Below are 19,095 nucleotides of genomic sequence, written 5' to 3'. Positions count from 1 at the left end.
GCAAGTTGTTTACCCTGATTCCTGATTGAGATAATCTCACATGTATAGTGTTTCAGATGCTCTTTTTGTAATCGAGTCTTCTTCCCCTCCATGCCCACATGGAAGTACGGTGTTGAGTATGCAACAGGTAAACCATTGCCAAATTGCATTTTTCAGCTGGAACTGGCTGACAACACTCATTTTTCAGTAAGCTGTACCTCTCAGTCACAAAATAATCTTCACATACACATAAGAGCATAGGAATGGTTCAGACAGAGTCTGTCTAGCACAGTACCCTGCCCTAGCAGTGTCCATCTCTGGACATGAAAGGAAGGAAAAATTGGGCAAAATTTTGTCAGTTTCTAATATACCTTCTATGATGAAGGCATCAAAGCTTTACACAATATTTATTCAAGGTGTGAATGAATGATGGATTTAAACAACAACATAAAGGTTTTCCTGTTCTGTTTGGTTATCCTTTCCTAGTGTTTCCTAATATTCTAGTTGGTTTTTGAACACTGAGTTGGTGCTTTCACAGTGCTATCTGGCCTAAACCTTTCTGCAGAATCCTTCTGCAGAATCCATCAGCCCATTTAATATGTTACCACCCGTTTTACATGTGATACCAGATCTGTTTTTCCACATGGTTTTCCCCATGACTTCACATTTATCGATGTTGAATTCCACCTACCATTTTACTGCTCAGTCACTTAGGATGCTGCTCTTTCCTTACACTACCTTGAATGACTTAATATCATCCACAGGCTTCACCATGGCACTCTTTGCCAGGCTGTTTACAAAACATCTTGCACAGCACACACATGACCAAATTTGTGGTGTTTCTGATACTGTTACACTCCTTGAACTGAGGAGGTTGCTCAAACCTATCCAATAGTTGGAAGAACTTTACCTGTAGGGAGGGAGTGTCCTCTAATTACTTGTTCCCTGTGAACTAAACCAGCAGATCTGCACAGCACTGTACTTGATATGGAAGATTTAGAGGCTCTAAGAAAAAGATAGGTTAGATACCTTTTCCTGGATAGGCTGCACATCAGGAATCTTATCTTTAAACTTCAGCATTCAGATGCTCTTAAAATATCTTAGGCTGAGACCTCTCAACTGTCGAGAAGTTTTTTAGTAGAGTTTTTTAGTATATCAGCATGATGTGTGTAGCACTGGCTTGACAGTTTTTGTTGTGAAATTCCTTTTCATATTTGTGTGTCTTTGGTTTTCATCATCCCTTTATGAAATTTTGAACCAACAGAAATTTTCACAGAAACCTAAATGACTCATTGGGCCATGATGGAAAAATCTGCAACTTCCTGCCCTGAGCAGCAGTGCTGAAGAGTTGTGTATGATTCATACTGGACATGGTCCCAAATTCATCAAAAATATTACTAGAACTGTATAAGTGGCAAGTCATTGTGGGGACCTGGACCCTGCCAAGTGCTGAACTGAGGAAGCTGCAGCTCAGCTAGTGTTGAGTCAGCTCGACTTTGCTGTCATCAGCAGACCATTCCCATTTTACACCAGCTGACAGCCCCATCACAGCTATCAGTTTGCAGATCCAAATGCAATGGGATTAGAAGCAATCACCGTAAATTACTGCTTTGTGCAGAACAGTCGGGGGGCTCAGCAACGGATGTGCATAGGTGGCATGGAAAGAATTAGGCAGCAGAAACAAAAAAGTAAAAACGATGGAAAAACAATGATCATATCAAATTATCAAGATAATATATCTTACTGAGGTTTACTTTCCTTTGTTGAACAGTAGTTGGTTTTACAAAAATGTCTGGCATGCAGGAGTATTCACCATCTCGTTAGCTGATTTGGTTCTTTGCAGGGAGAGATTATTCCGTCTGCCTTGTTTGAATTCATTTTCTATTCAGTATGGAAACAGTCACCCTAGATCTGGGTTAATCCATCTTCTGCTGGACATCGTGAAATCTGAATGAACCGAAAAAAGAACAAATTGCAGCGGGTATGTAACAAGCCCCTCTTCTTTCTGTTAAACCTCTGTTAATAACGTGTGAAGGAGTGACAACAAAGAGCTTCTGTCCTTTTTATAAAAGACCCTTAAGGGCAGAGGCAGGCTGTAAGAAACTATTCTTTTGCTAATGATAGCTGTATTACTGAGAATGCTCAGTGTTAAAAACCCACGAAAAGGATCTTGTACATGGAAAGGAAGTATTTCCTTGGATGACTTTCTAATGACTGTCAAACATTTGCAGCCATCACACAAAAGGAAGCATTGTGAAGACAAGGCACAAGCAACCTACTGCTACCCCTGTGGTTACATCTGCCAGTAGCTGTGAGCTGTAAGCACTTGAGTAGTCCCACAAATTAAAAATTTACTCCTGATTCTGAATTTTCTTTATTTCACTCTTCCTACTTGTTTCTTTTCTTTTTTCTTTTTTCTTTTTCTTTCTGAGTTATAGAAAAGACTTTTTCATACCAAGTTTTTCACTTGTTCAATGTCCTTAGGTTTCTATGGTACCATAACTCTCTCCTCAGCTCAAAACATATTCATTAATATATGTGCTATGTGTAAAACTTAGTGACTTGAAGAATATTCTTGCTCACAGCTATACATCTTGTATGTGACTTATAGGTTAATAACTTTTCCTGTGTTTTAACATGTAACCCAGTGTCTAGCTTACAAGGGGCAATTTAGTCCTAATCACATATTTTTTGTACTTTCAGAAAATCCACCAAAAAGGTGATCTCCCTGTATTCAATTTTAACTAGTATTTTGTGGTTTGGGTTTTTTCCCTCAAATACAAGGCAGAAAAACAACAAAAAGAATTAATGGTTCAATAATTGCATTATGTATAACAAAGGAACATCATCACAATGTCCACAACCAAACTCTCATAATAGTAATTTTTTTATAGCACTCATATTTTGGCAATAGCACAGAGAATTAACAGCTAATTTGTGAGGAGGAAAGATCACTCATGCAGCTCATGTTGCATGCTAGATTCAAACAGGTGTTACACACTTTTTTTTCAGCACTGGGATAGCATCAAGGGACAGATTTTTGGGGTGGAACTCCTATAACAACAAAATACTTAGAAATGAGGCAATATTTCTTATGTTGGTTTAAATACTGAAAGCTATGTGTACATTAAGTTTTCTTTTTGTTCAGTTGCTTTTTTGCCCTTAAGTATAACTTTATTAGTAAAGCTCTGTGGGCAAAATTTTAGGTATGGATATGGTCTACGATGGAAAGTTTTTTCTGTCAGTTTGATCTCTCAGCTGAGCTGGGGAAAAAAAATCACACACCCAAAATGCATTTATCTGTCCACACAATATGGAGCTCTAATCTTGGCTTAGCAAGCATCATTAAAGCAGGCGTGGTGGACACACTGGTGGAAAAACACCTTCAGTATTTTGTTTTGCTGAAATAGCTCTGCTAGCAGAGCAAATTCACAGAACCTCTTCAGTGGAGAGAAATGGGTTTATAGCACAGCTAATTATGAAGCATTCACTGCAGGAAAAGTGAATATAGACTATATTACTATTCAAGGATATGTGCCTTGAAAAGCAACATGCCTAAAAGCACTAAAGAATTTCAGTGAACAAATTATCTACGTGCTTCTGACATCCTCCTGTGATTAAAAGGGTAAATGTAAGCCTTGAGTGTATGGACTGCAAATTGTTAGAGAGGATTTGCATCAAATACTAAAGAAATGATGGAGTTCTACCAGAGCTGGAATAATACATTTAGTAGTAAAGATAATTAATGATAGCAATAACCTAACAAGATGTGTGATGGTATCTCTGTAATTCAAAATATGTATATAAAACCAGTTGTTTTTAGCTAAAATATGTATTTGAGTTTAAGGAAAAAATTACTTTTCGAAGCCAGCCTTAGAAATGGAACTGAACACCATCACAGTAGAGGTGGATTACCTACTTTCCAGGCTTAAAGGGTACCTCTCACAGGTTTAAAAAAATCCCCTGTAAGGGGTGAGATATCTGCCTTAATTATAGATGCCTAAACATGAGATATCTGAGTTATCTGCCTAACCAGTATGATCAACAGCAAGAAATAAGCGTCAGAAGAATGCTGTTCATCTCAGCTGAAAACATATATGTAAGACAGATCAGATAAATGGCCCTCTGCAGGTGACGTCTTTTGTACTGTGAAGGGGGAACTTGAAGGAGTAGCTTCCAATATTTAGGCAAGTTTATTAATGCAGATGAATCCCTTCAGAGGTGTCGATTTGGCAAAGCAAAGGGCTTCAAGATTTTTTTCTTTAGCTTTTCTTAAAGTATACAAGATATGCTACTCTCAATAGAGACACAAAGATGTATTTTTTCACAGTAAATTGCACAGATTGCTATCATTCACCTCCCATTGCAGCAATATCTACATCATGAACCCACATTCATAATTTTCTGTCTGTGAATGACACAAAGGACAGAGACACTGAGGATTAAAGGCTTGATTTAAATCCCATTAAAATGGGAGAGACTTGCATTGACTTTAATGGGATGTAGATTGAATGCAGAGGAGGCTGAATGTTGAACTGCTGTCAGGCTTGAAGTACAGGGGGTATTAAAGGGCAAACTAATAATGCTTCTGTTAAATGTTAAGTACCCATTCTTCAGAGAGACTTGCCAAACTGGTCATTCAGTCTCTTTCAGGATGACTCAAATGACTCAGTAAGCAATAAACAAAATTATTAAGGTAATTGCTACTTGTCTTCATGTCTTCCAAACTTTGTTAGATTCCAATAAAGTAAGATAGTGTTTACTAGGATGTGTTTACTAGATACTACTAACAATTTATTTTATATGATAGTTTTTACCATCTGATACTGTCACAGAATCTGTCTTCTATCGATGCATTATTTGATCCATTTACAGGCCAATAAGGACATGTAGGGCTACATTAAGGCTACCAGTCTTGGTACCTGTGACTCCTGTGGACTGCAAGCCCTTATATATCTGGAAAGTCCTTAGATACCTGCACAAAATAACAATAAAGCCCTCTGCAGTTGATAGATGCCTATGCTCCACTGAGCACATGGACAACACTTGGTTCACTTCTCCATGTGAACAGAGGCAGGACATGGAACTCATGAAATAGGAAATGGGAGCTTTGTTTTTTGAGTCCTTCTTTTTATAAGGAGCTTTGAATCCTGAACTGCTATTTTATATAACCTCTGCCAAAGTAAAGATGCAGGGATGCTCCTCATTTTCTGTTAAAGATGAATCTCCACGCAGGGATGAAGGTACGAGGCAATGGGCACAAACTCAAACATCAGGAAACACTATTCTTATTGTGAGGAAGACTGAGCACTGGAACAGGTTTCTCACAGTGGGGCAACCAGCTGTAGATGGTCTTGCTTGAGCAGGGGTGGTGGACCAGATGACTTCCAGGGTCCCTTTCAACCTTAACCGTTCTGTGATTCTGTGATGAGTGGCAGTGTCTGTGAGGTAATGGGGGTGTCAACCAGGTCCCTGCTTCTGAATCCTTGTGAGAAGAGAAATTTGTGGACAGGCATCCTGGCTTCAGCTCAGTTCTGATAGGACTGATCAACCACTTTTTATTAATAAAGGGATTACGCCAGGGCTTGATGCAAGCACCACAACACAAACTTGTCTGGGGAGCATTTGTATCCCTGATCTAGGGAATGTCCTAGGAATGTGGGTATTCCTTGTGTCCTGGGTATGGGGTGGGGTATCCACAACTTCGAGCAAGCTGTTTCAGTGCCTCATCACCCTCAGAGTAAACCCAATATCTAATCTCAATCTACCTTCTTTCAGTTTGAAATGTGAAAGTAAAGATGAAACATGCTGCAAATGGGACATATTCTCAGTGAACCTCCTGTGCAGCTGATCTCTAGTCATGCTGCAAACAAATCCAGGTTATGTAGACAGGAGATCAGGATATTATTCAGGATTTCCACCCTGATCTTAGATGAATAGTCTAAATTCTCTTGAATCTACCATAATTAAATTTCCAGGCAGAAAATGAAGCCGTGTGGAAGCAACATGGCCATTGATAACTATGCGTGTTTTCAGGAATTCTGAGGAACGGTAAAGATCCTGTAGAATTCTCCATTGGCTGCCTGGACCAGGCAAAAGATGTGTGGAAAGTATAGCCTGGGAAGTAATGGTCTTCTGCTGTGGAGTAGGAATGTTTCCTGCTTGCCTGTGGTCTGCTCTCTGTGACCTTGGTGGAAGACCAGATGCCAACACAGATAGAGCATTGCTGGTTTTACCAGCACGGTGATAAGAGTGTAGTTTCCCTTGGCTGCTGAGGCTGGATTTTCCCAGAGGCTTTGTGTGATGTTCTGCAGAAATGTGCACAGATATGGATGGATCACATTTGGAATTTGGGACTGAAAACACCCATTATATCATATTCTCAAATTAAGTTAATTAATCTATTTAAAAGAGCTCAAAGAACCTGTATACCAGGAAGTCATAATGTTCTCCACTGTTCTTGTAAAAATTTAAAACATTATATAAATTTATTAAAAGAAAAAGATCCCACATGTGCAGTTCTAGGTTTGAAATTTAAGACATGTTTTATTGTTTGGTTTGCTTTAGAGATAATATGTGGTACTGGAAATTAAACTGAATTTAAACATTTCTGTAGATGCCCAAAATATTACACACACAACCTCCCCCTTAACACATTTTAGAAAACATTCTAAGTGCAGAGAAAAAAAATTACATAAGTACATTGACAGAAATCCCAGATTTGCAAAGCAATCTATCACATGACATTCAGGTAGACTCTGTTTTATTTACAGTTTGTTTTAAGAAAAGTAAAAGGCTTTTTTCATCCTCAGTTTTAGGTTTGTGTGTATCTGTGCCAATGTTAACATTGATGTATCTTTGCTATCTATGCCACCCTAAAAACCTGAATTTAGAACTAATTCCTAGCCTGTCTCACAAGTTGCAGCTTAATGAGTTTCTTCTCTTTTCATATATAACAAGAAATAAAAATAGCAATCCAAAATAATTTGATTTGTGAATTAAATACTTCTGCTGACTGACTTGCAGTGACCTTACCATCCTTGTTCTAAATAGAGAATTGAACAGATCCTATTTAGTCTCAGACAGCAAATCCAGCTTTTTTGTGATGAATTTTGAAATGTGTTTGTGAGACACTCTTTCTGGTGAAGAAAGATTTCATTTGGAGTTTTTTTCTTTACATTCAGGGCTTTGCATAATTGTGTAAGAAAGGAAAATCATGACTGCACTCAGTGCTCATGCTAGCTGGTGACTATTTCATGTCAAATGCAGACATTGGAGTAGGAATGAGAAGCCCACATTTGTGAGTGAGTGCCCTAATTGCTGGAGAGGAGTAATCAGCTTTCTGCTCCTTTCCAGACTAATCAATCTTGGCTGCACTTTTGATTTATGTATAATAGAACAGATGAGCATCAGGGGTGGATAAGCTTTGCTTCTTGACATAAACAGCCTGCAGCCTGATGTCTGGTACACATTTTGGAGGCGAGAAAAGGTAAACTGACATTTGGAAACAGTGTTGTCATCCCCTGCTCTTTAGAAGGTATCTCTTGAGTTGCTCTATAAAGGGTTGGGAAGAAATAAGACAGTGAATAACTTTTTTTTTTTTTTTTTTTTTTTTTTTTTTTTTTTGAATAGTAAATACCATTTTTTTGCATAGCAAATACCCTAGTTCTGAATTTTAGAAGGAAGGTGGTCATGACTGGTGTATTCTTCATGGAGTTTATGCCTTAGAAGTGTGTTTTGTGTGCACAGGGTCTACCTGCCAGACTGGGTTTCTTGGAAAACAGGCATAATTTAAAATGCCAATTATGTATAAACATGAAATATATGCTGAGCTGCTCAGCTGTGCCAAAATTGTAGCAATCTGTAGCTTAGATGCAGACTGTCATAGGAGGTTGACATCACAGGTGTGGATGTGGGACAGTATCCAAAATCTCACTGCCCATGTAGAGCTGTTAGTTGGGTCAATAACTACAGGGGGGGAGGGTGGCTGGGGAGGGGATCTGTGGGAGATGACCCAGAGTCCTCAGGGAGGTGTCTCACCATGGATTATACTGAGTGCATCAGCTATGGCACACAAGAAAACACTGGGGAGAGCAGGCAGGACATCTCCAGCTGTTCTAATCACTGTTTTTTAGGGAACTGAAAGCCTCCACTCAGGCCTTAGCAAGGCTGATACCATTTATCTGCTCTTTGGTTCCTGGTTCCTAGCATACCTCAGTGTACCACGTTATGCTATGGATACAAAACCATGGATCTAGGTTTGGCCCTTAGTCTTTGGTCTTGTAAGATATTTTCACAGCTTCTTAAAACAAATGGCTTAAACCCCCCTGATTTTAATCTAATTTTTCCTGTGTCTAAAATGAGTTATGTTCTGAAGGCTTCCTGCAACAATACACAGGCCTAGTCTGACTTGTTCTTCCTCTTTCAATTTTTCTTTTAAGTATCCTAAATGATGGTTGTCACTAGAACCAGGAATCCAGACACATTGACATCAAAAACAATTGTAGTATGTATGTGGCAACAAGGGTGGGGGGAAGAGTGGAAGGAAGAGGAGCACTTTGAAGATGTCATGATAACTCAGGCATGTTTAGATTCAGTAAGTAGGTGTGCCTTTTTCTGTATCCTGCTCATCTGCAGAGTAGGATGTTTGAAGATAGGGAAAAATGAAATGTTATTTCCAGTAAAGGGGAGGAGACTTAACAATGGCAAAATCATTATGAAAAAAAAAGCAGTGGAGGGAACATTAGAATTTTTAGCCAGAAAATAACTGGGAAGAAAAGTGTGTGTATTTGAAATAAAGATGAAAATTGCTGCCTTTTTTGTTTTCCAAAACACTGATGCTTTTAATTTATTTGTGACTGAATTTTATAAAACTGTTGCAATAAATACAAGGTTGGAACTGAATAATATTTTCACCTATTTTTTTTGTTATTTGCCAGCAAAATGATTGAAATTACATGCAAATTCAACCTATATTTGCAACTGACAAAATTTGGTTGTTTAATTGGAAACAGATAGATGGACTCTGTACATCTCTTAGTACTTTGGCAGAGGTATCTGACAGGACCCACGTGCTGAGGTGGCCTCTGGTGTATCCCACAACCAGGGGACCAGTCATTAAGCCTCCCTCAAATTTTACCTGCTGTGCCAGCCCTTATGGTCTTGACAAACTGAGAGCCATGATGGAGGTACACCAGCAAGGGTTTAGTGAAGACTCTACATCATGTCTGCTAAGAGTATGGGAGAAGCCGTTTCCCAAGTGGCTATCAACCACAAAACTGGCAGCTGTGATCAGTAGGACACACCACTCAGTGAAGCATTTTTAGCAACAGGGCAATGGCACATTAAAGGCTAGGAGCTGTGATTTTGCACAATGACAAGACCCATGTGTAACTGCAGAGAGTTTCTTCCACCTCTACTATTCTTCAACCTTTCCAAGCCTGCTGGCAAGGTGAGGACAACCAGAAATCACCAAAAGCACTGCTGGAGTGCTTGTACTCTTTGCTCCAGGAGTACGGATATCCAGTAGGAGTGCAAGGAGGGGATACAACTAGTTCAAGAGCAGTTAGCAACTACAAGAGTAGTTTATATTTTGCAGAGGTTTTCAGGGCTTTATCCATTAAAAAAAATTAAAAAGTACTTCTGCTTTTTTTTCCCCCCTGAAAGTTAAGGATTTATCCCATAATCCAGATCATTAAGCTGCAACTTCAACATAATACCCTTGTCTGAGATGATCTTGACTTTTGCCACTCATTTGGCTGAAAATTCGTATTTGGAATATTATCAGAACTTACCAGAACTTTTCATTCTCACATGTGAAGAATTGAAGTATTTAAGAGACAATGAAACAGTGTTAATAAAAGATATTGAGAGAAAGTATCAAAATACCCCAGATATCTAGAGGTATATAAAGTATTTAAAATATCAACATGAATTTAAAATTATTTTTTCAACAATTGCACATATATATATATATATATATATATATATATATATATATATGAATATAAAGTTGTGTGCTGGAGATGGGGGTTCTGCCACATAACTTGAAAAACATTCACTTTGATATGTGCCAGATCAGCCTTTCCTAATTTTGCTCTAAGTATTGTCCATTTGAGCCTGGTTTGAAGACAGATTCACCAAGTTTCAGTGGTCTGTTTCCCTCCAGCTGTTTTTTACCCCCTCAATGCTATTTACAGCCCTATATCCAGCCCTAAAGCAATTTGTGAGTACTTCTTAACTAATTTCAGGAAAAATTGATCGGATTCATTTCTTTAGTTTAAGCAGTTTACCTGGTTTGCTTTGTCTGAAGTGGATTAGGAAACCCTAATATAAACTGTTCTTCTAGCAGAATTGTAGAAATGCTGAAACCTTTGGCAGTGGCTTCCGCAGCAAGACCTCACTCAAAGGAGCAGGGCAGGGCAGTGATCTCCAGGGACAACTCCTCAAAGCACAAGAGGACCATCCGGATGTGCAGGAAACAGCAGGTGTGGCAGGCAGCCAACTTGGCTGAATAGGGAACTCCTGGCTGAGCTCAAACACAAAATGGAAATACACAGAAAATGGAAGTGGGGATCACCTAAGGAGTATGGAAATTGCAGCTTGAGCTTGAAGGGGTGAAGTCATGAAAACCCAAATCTGGCTGGAGTTTAAACTGATGGGAAAGACAACGAGAGGGACTTCTATAAGTACATTGAGAGAAAAAGCAAAACCGACAAAAATACTGATCTGAGGCTGAATAGGACGGATGACTTAATGGTGAAGTCTGAGTGACTTGGTTCTTACTGGCAAGGTCTGCTTTCCAGCTTCCCAAATCTCTGTGGCAGAGTCTGGGGTGAGAGAAATGTTACCTGTAGTAGGGTGTGTTGGAATTAGAGACCACTTAAACAAATCGGACATGTGCATTCTGTCCAGCCCCACGGACAGAATGCATCAAAGATTGCTGAGGGGGCTGCTGTGTGGCATTGGGATGCTCTTCAGCATGGTCTTTGAAAAGTGGTAGAGAGTGCAGGAGGTTCCTGAAGATGTGACAAAGACAAATGCCATGAACACCTCCAGAAAGTGCAAGGAAGAGGATCTGGGAGACTACATACCAGTCAATCTCACTTCAATCTGTGGGGAAGTTATAGAGCAAATCCTCCTGGAAACCATTTCCAGGTATGTGGAGGAAAAGAATGTGATTTATCAAGGGTAAATCATGCCTAGCCGAGTCTGATTGCCTTCTATAATAAAATGAATGGGTGTGTGGACAAAAGAAAAGCAGCGGGTGTCCACAAATCCTGAAAAAAAGTGGAAGGATCACTGGAAGTACTGGCATGTAGACAAGAGGCTTATAAAAAGACAAAAGAAAATGTATTACATAACTTTTCTAAAACATATTGCTTTTTATTTTTTAAATACATGAAATTATTTGACAGATTTAATCTGTGAGAAAACACGAAGGGTTTTAGTTTGCTAAATTTATTATTTAGTGATGAGTAAGTGCCTATGTTTCAGTTTATTCTTCATTTTCTTATCAGCTGATTGCCAAATCATCCTAGTAGACAGTAACAGTTTTCACTGGAGGTATTCTGTTCTAAGAATCTCAGAGTTTCTGTATAGGCACATCTTTTTTTTAAAGTAAAACAATTGAGGTTTAACAAAAGCTGCTGTTTTAGGTTAGGGGAGTATATTTCCACCTGGCCTCTACTCTGCCATGAAGCTGGTGCTGAGAAAGCACGTTGGCATGGAAGGCTAACGGGAAGAACACCAGAGCCACACATCAAAAGAACAACTGGGATTTGTAACCGTTGAATTCATGTTTGCAGAGGTGCTACAGGAAGTGTTTGTGCTGGCAGCCTAGATGTGTGGAGCCAAGAAAAAGAATGGAATGATACTCTGCCCTTTCCTGGGATCAGACAACAGAGTAAGTTGTAGCCTTCATATTTGTGTCCAAAGACTCACACTAAAGTTTCTACTCACCACAGCCAGAGAAAAAGCAAACCAAATACTGTAAGAGGGATTTTTCTTTTTATTTTGTTGCTTCCTCTCATTGCCCCAAAGTAGGCAATAAATGTAAAAAAATATAAAGCACATTTTAAGCATGCACAAATAATACATATTATTAAAAAGACTACCAAGGACTGCAACTAATTTAAATAGATTTTTATTTCATATCTGACACTGGTCTTTGGTATGCTGCTATGAAGATGTAGCTGTTGAGTGCTATGTGAGTTTAATTCTTCAGTGCTAGCAAAGCTTTCCTATATGTCTTTTGCCTGCTGACATTAGGGTGGTACTGCTGTCTGGTGATGGGGATGCTTTCACTGCTTTCTGTACAAGGTAATGGTAACTAGATCTTTCTGAGATTGTTTTTTCCCTTTAAACCTGTGCTGGTCCATTGCCAGATAGCTGAAGTGGCAGGATGCCTGATTCATCTGAGAGTAGCAGTGTTGGGGCCCTCCCCCTGCCATGTGGTCCTGGGAGAGGGGCCCTGGGGGGCAGACATGAGGTTTCCCTGCCCCTGGTCAGCCTCATTCCCCATTGGTTGTTTTGTGTTCCCCTGCGCGGGCAAGGACCCTCGGGTCCCGTGATTGCTGCAGTTCCTTGGCAGAGCCTCGGCCATGCAGCTGGAGAAATAAACATCTCTGAAACATCTAGCAAGAATCGATCCATATCTATTTCTTTTCCACGGGCCTCGTTGTCTGATATGCATGTTGCAGTTTCCCCACTGTAACACAGCAGCCTTTGCTATTCAGTCTGCATCTCTTATTTGTATGCACAGTACTGATTCTTATCACTCAATATGATACACATACCAGTTAGTAGAAAAAATATGAAAAGAAATATTAATAACTAGGACTTGCTTCAAAATATGTTACTAGAAGTTGAAAAAGCTGCACTATCCCAAAGAAAACAGTGTTGTATCTAAGAAAATAAGCAGTTTCGATGTACAAGAAATCAGAGCAGAACAAATAATAAAAAAGAAGACATATTTATGAGTGATATCAGAGATATATTTATGAGTGGTGTCACTGAACAGCACAGAAGCCAGCAAATAAAGAAAACTAATGGAAAAAGATTATAGAATGGAAGAGTAACCGTCTGGGTTAAAGAAAAAGTATTTTCTGAGTAGATCCAAACAAAACCAATACTTACAATAATAAAGGCAGGACGACCCTAATAGAAATGCAATGACTGACATAGAGAAGGCAGAAGCATTCCGTAAGTGCTTCAGTTCCTTGATATGGACTGGGGAGAAAAATGAATTATGTCTTCCTGTTGGATGATGCTGATCTAATGTCCTCCAGTGGTGGTACTAAGCATAGCTAGCAGGTGCAAGACATCATGTGATTTTAAGTTAGCAGTGCCAGTAACCTTGCAACCAAACCCTTATCAAGATTAATGCTGAGATTAGTGTAAAGAACCTCTGGTTGCTTTTCAAGAAGCCTTGGAATTTCCAGAGAACTGCAGAGAAGTTAACACTGTGCCATTATTTTAGAACAGAAAATGGATAAAAGCCCAGACCTGAATAATGCAGGTCTGGCAGTCAGAGCAGTGTATTAGGACAAATAATGGATCAGTGTACATACACAGATTAAAAATATTAAGATATATTAATATAATTAATTTCAGTCAATAAAATTGAGAGAAATATATCTTGGCAAAGTTACCGAATATTTTGGGTGAAGATCCAAGTTTGGTTGGCGAACTGAGAAACCTCTGGTAGAGTTTTGACTGGGTACTGTGTGAGATTTTCTGTAATACACCACAGAAAAACAGGTCAATGTAGCACACATGATGCAAAACCCTTTCTCTCCAAATATAATTGTAAAAATGAGTGTATCTCTGTCTTGTTTGATTAACTGTGTTTTCCATGAGGTGCCAGGGGGAGAATTTTTGCTCTATGTCATTGAGCATTTTTACCAATAACTGGCCAAAAAGACATCGCATTCTGTCTGACAAAATTTGGTGATGACACAAGATAACAGGAGTGAAAAATTAAGAAGAGAGTGATCAGCAAAAAAGAGTATGCAGGGACACTGTGTAAGCAAGAATAGGAAAAAAAAAGACATTTCTGTACAGCCAAATAGAAGATCTGTCATACAGGAATAGAAACGTAAGCCATAAAAACAGGAGAAAGGACTTTGCTATGAAATAGAGATTCTGAAGAGAACGTTATTGAGACCACATGGGAAAAAAAAGGCAAATACTACCTGTAGGTGTATCCGCTGGAAAGAAGTGGAAGGTTACAGCCTTGACACTTTTGGCAGAGAAGCAATTGCTACTGGGATAGAGTGTCCAGTTCTAGTGCTCAGAATTCATGATGGATGTGAATAATTTGGAGAAGGGTCAACGAAAAGCCATGAGAATATTAAGGACCTGGAAAGTCTCCAGCAGTGCAATCTCAGCTTATCAACATGATGACTTAAGGATAACTGGTCACAGTACACAAAACAGGACAAATAGCAAAGAGCTGTTCAGTCCAGCAGTCAGAGGTCTGACAATCTCCTCTGTCAAAAAGGTGAAGCTAAAAACTCAAAGTAAGGCACTTTTTTCTTAATAATCCATTAAATTAATGGCTATATTCACTCGCTGAAGAAGTGTGGTATCACTGGTAATTTTTTACTCTAGATTGGGCATGTCTCTAAAGGCAAGTTTACTTACCTTGAAGCAGAAATAACCCTGTGAGACTCTGTGGACTCTGTCACTGATGGGATCAGACTGGATATTTGAGTCCTTCTGCTCTTTTTCTATGCCTGCATGGATATGTGCTCTGAGAGAGCTGGTTATCTGCATGGCACGACCCAGGGATGATGCTACCTTAGATCTGATAGGCAGTACAGCAGTGTTATTCTGGTGATGAGCTCTGGCTAATTAACCGTGTCACGCACAAGGGCCAGTCAATCATCTGTGGTAATGTGACTACGCTGCTTCCCTTTGTGGAGCTGGCTCTACGCAGTCCAGGGTTGTGCAGCTGTTTGGTGGATGTATGGTTCAATATAGACCCTAAGAAAGTCTGTTCTCATGTACTAAAAAAATGGTCACAATAAAGTGCTTCTCTCTTTAACGAAGGTAAAGTCATTACTGTAACATGTATTGTGGTATTTTAAACTCTTGTATGTATCCGGACACCAGATATAGCTGAGACATTACAGGGTGTCTGCTTCCCTCTGCATATTAGCCACATTATGACACATTATTCCTGGTTTTCTTAGCTGTTTTTTGTCTCTGATGTCCCTACATCATTTAATGAGAAACATTGAACAGAGGACTTATTGTGACATTATTCATACTGAGAAGAGGAAATAGATGATGAGGAAATGAATAACTCTTCTTTGAAAAACTGTGAAATGACAAAAATCTAATGGAGACATATTTACAGTTGTTTGTAACTGTTTATCATATCAGTCAGTAGGTGAGTCATTGCACCAGAACCTCTCTTACTCTTTATTTACTCCAGATAAATATTTGCAACACACAAGCAATTATTTGTATTACTGGGTCTCATCCCTGGAATCTTCCGGAGACATTCTCTGATTCCATGATACCTGTGTGGGCTAGGGGTGTATATTATATACTCTGCCTTTAACAAGGGTTTCCTACATTTTGTAGTCTCTTGGAACTTTACAACATCTTTCTAAAAAGGCTTCCCTAAACCAACAATGTCAATACACAAATATATGATGAAAACTCAAAATTAGTATTATAGCTTATATATTCTCACTACATGCAAGCACAGAAACACTTTAATAATCTGAAAAATAAATAGGAATTACACAAAAAATAGGTGAGAAGGCTGAGGATGGATACCTTCCCTTCCCTTCCCTTCCCTTCCCTTCCCTTCCCTTCCCTTCCCTTCCCTTCCCTTCCCTTCCCTTCCCTTCCCTTCCCTTCCCTTCCCTTCCCTTCCCTTCCCTTCCCTTCCCTTCCCTTCCCTTCCCTTCCCTTCCCTTCCCTTCCCTTCCCTTCCCTTCCCTTCCCTTCCCTTCCCTTCCCTTCCCACAGCTCCTTTGAATACTATTCAGTTTGGCACTGAGGATCCTCTCCCTTGTACACAAACAAGAAGCCATTTCTTCAGGCCCAGAATCTCCAGCTGACTGTGCTCAAAGTAGTAGCCACGACAAGGACACCAATTCTGCTTATCTTCTGCTTCAGAGGAAGGGATATCCCAGAAAACAGCTCCTTAAAAGAAGTGTCTTGCTGGGATAGTCATGGTGGCCATAGGATTGTTTCCATTCCTTCCTTTTGTCTGACAATCCATGTAGTCCAAACTCAGAGTGGGAAGGTAGCTTCAGCAGAAGGCACCATAGAATCACTCGGATACAGCACGAACAGGAACAGAAAGAAGGCTCTGCTCAAGAGATCTGTGTATTCAATGGTGGCTTGAGCAATGATGTGTTTGATTTATGTGAGATAGAAATAAGGGCTAGCTTAGAGGTTGGACTTCAACTTTCCTTGACCTTGTCTCATGTAATGTCCTCATGAACACCCTGAAGAATATTTATCTAAAAAGTAGTCACTCTGACATTGTTTGGAACTCAAACTGTTTTAAAACCATCCTTAAGCAGGAGCTACCTCTGTCAAGCTGGTAGATCATTTCAAGTAAGACTTTGCAAGAATCATTTGTGCGTGTGGTTCTGTTCTGCACTTTTGGGCTGTTTATACACAGTGTACACTTAAGGAATTGAGTACGAAATAGAGTCTGGGAGCAGTCTGGGAGATGGTACTAGAATTCAAAACTGTCTTGAGGAATCAGAGACCACTAAGGTGGTCTGTAACCATCAGTGTGAAACTTTGTAAAGGTGAGTCGTATATGCTCCTACAAGAAGCAAAGATCAGATCAACGTGTAAAGATTAAATTTAAAGTTTTTATGATTGTAAAAAGAGAAAAAATCTCATTCTGGGACACACTGAAAGGAGACTCATATGTATGATACATATTTTGTAGAGTTCCAGCGTGAGATAACTTTGATTTTAATATCTTTCAAATACTGTGCAGTAGTTTGTCAGTATCTATCAGGTGCTTATTACAGCAAAATGTCACAATCTTAAGTACTTACACTGCAGTTGCAGCTGAAAATCTATAATCCTGTCTTACATAGAAGTCTGGTGTTCTTTAATGTGCTGCATATTTTCAGGAGTGATGTAAAACTATATTGATATGAATGAGGTAAAGGACCTGACAAGCCTTGTCAAGTAGGGAGCATTGAAGAGAGAATTCCTAATCGAGTGGACAGTGTGTTCCCTCCTCCAGCTTAATTGCTATTAAGGAATGCATCTCCTTATATTCATTAACTGTACTTGACATCTGTATATATGTGATGTGTGTTTCACAACTTCCTTCCTGCTTTTCAAGAAGTGCAACAAAATCAAAGGTTTCTGAACAACAGAATTACTGCTTCAACATCACTCGAAATGCATACAATTGTTTATGGGACAAAATGGAGGAGAGTGTATACATTATCACTAGTGTTGCCTTACAAATAAGACATGCCTTTGCTTCTCACCCTCCAAAAGATGCACTAGGTTCATCTTATTTAATCAAGTTTTAGGAAAGAAACTATTCAGAAAAAGAAATGCTTGAGAGATCAGGGCTTTATATTTCCTATACAATGAAATAATAATGCACTGAGAGGCACCATCATAACTTAATCCCTGTTGAAGGATATAAAAGGGTAGACAAACCCCAGATAGTCTACAGAAAGAAGACACGCAGGCTTTGAATATTTAAACTAAAAAGTAAACATACTTGCCTGGTATTATTAGCACTATACCTGATATGCATTTGCCCACACTAAACTAAACTAAACTAAACTAAACTAAACTTAAAATTTTCTAAGAAGGTTCAACACATCTTTGTCTGGCAAACATCCATTGATTTCAGCTGTCCAGCTATCTCACAATGAAGTCTGTTTCAGTGTGTTATAAGAGAAGATTTCCAAAATATCCACTGAATACCAGCAGGTGTTTATACACTTTAATGATATTCTCCTGAGCCCTTCTTTTCTCGAGGGTATGGGGTCCCTTTTCTCTCAACCTCTCTTTATCTGTCAAATCCTCCAAAAGTGCATTTAAGTAATTAGATACTTTAAAGCAAATATTGCCAGTTCTTTGTTTATTCTTTCAAACAAGTATATTGGAGAGGCATTGGAAAGGGACTGTTTACAAGGATACCTAGTGATAGAAGCAGGGGGTACAGCTTTAAACTGAAACTATGGGTTTAGACCGGGTATTAGGAAGAAATTCTTTATGGTGAGGGTGGTGAGGCACTGGAACAATTTGCTGTGAGAAGTTGTGGAAGGCCCATCCCTCAAAGTGTTCCAGGCCAGGTTGGATGGGGCTTTCAGCAACCTGGTCAAGTGGAAAGTGTTTCTGCCTAGTGCTGTTTCCTTCCAACCCAAACCAGTCTATGAAATTTCTGAATATAAGCAAGCAACTCTTTTTTTTTTTTTTTTTTTTTAATACAGGAAATAAATGATGATGAACTTGTTCTACTTGTACAGTCTAATGGTTCAAACACTGAATCTCGCCTTTCTAAGCATTTAACCCTCGCTTAGGATTCACCTGCATGACAGCAGACTGACATTAGCTCAGTCTACCCAAGATTTGAGTTAAATAGAAGTTAGTCTGTTTTGCTCTGGAAGCAGCGCAACTACTTCAGCCCAAGCTTGGAGAACACTGATCTCTGCAGCTCATGGCTTTCTACGCTCAACCTTGTAGACATCCTCTTAATGCCTATTCAAATATTTGAGCACTATTTAATGAATTCCAGATCATAATAAATCTCTCCAACTATACAAATAAATCATACATAAAGATTTAAAAGCCTTTTAAAACGTTTATAAAACCTAACAAAGTCAGTAAAAAAGGGGTGATTTAGATCCACTTAAACTTGAGTCGACATATGCTTAAAGAAACCTTAAGATACTGATTTTACATTTAAATTTCACTTTTCATTCTGAAACACTCACAAATATTCTACAAACTGACAACAGATTCGGGAGGCTCCCACTTTCTAGCATGGAAATGCAGTCACCTCCAGCACAAGACAGAGCAGATGTCTCCATAGAGTGTGAAAGTGAAGAGTGGGGCAGGATGCTCTGCTAACCCATGCTGCAACTGGCGGGAAGTGAG

This window comes from Aphelocoma coerulescens, chromosome 1 (assembly GCF_041296385.1).
Source record: "Aphelocoma coerulescens isolate FSJ_1873_10779 chromosome 1, UR_Acoe_1.0, whole genome shotgun sequence".
NCBI lineage: Eukaryota > Metazoa > Chordata > Aves > Passeriformes > Corvidae > Aphelocoma > Aphelocoma coerulescens.
This window is presented reverse-complemented; position numbering follows the sequence as displayed.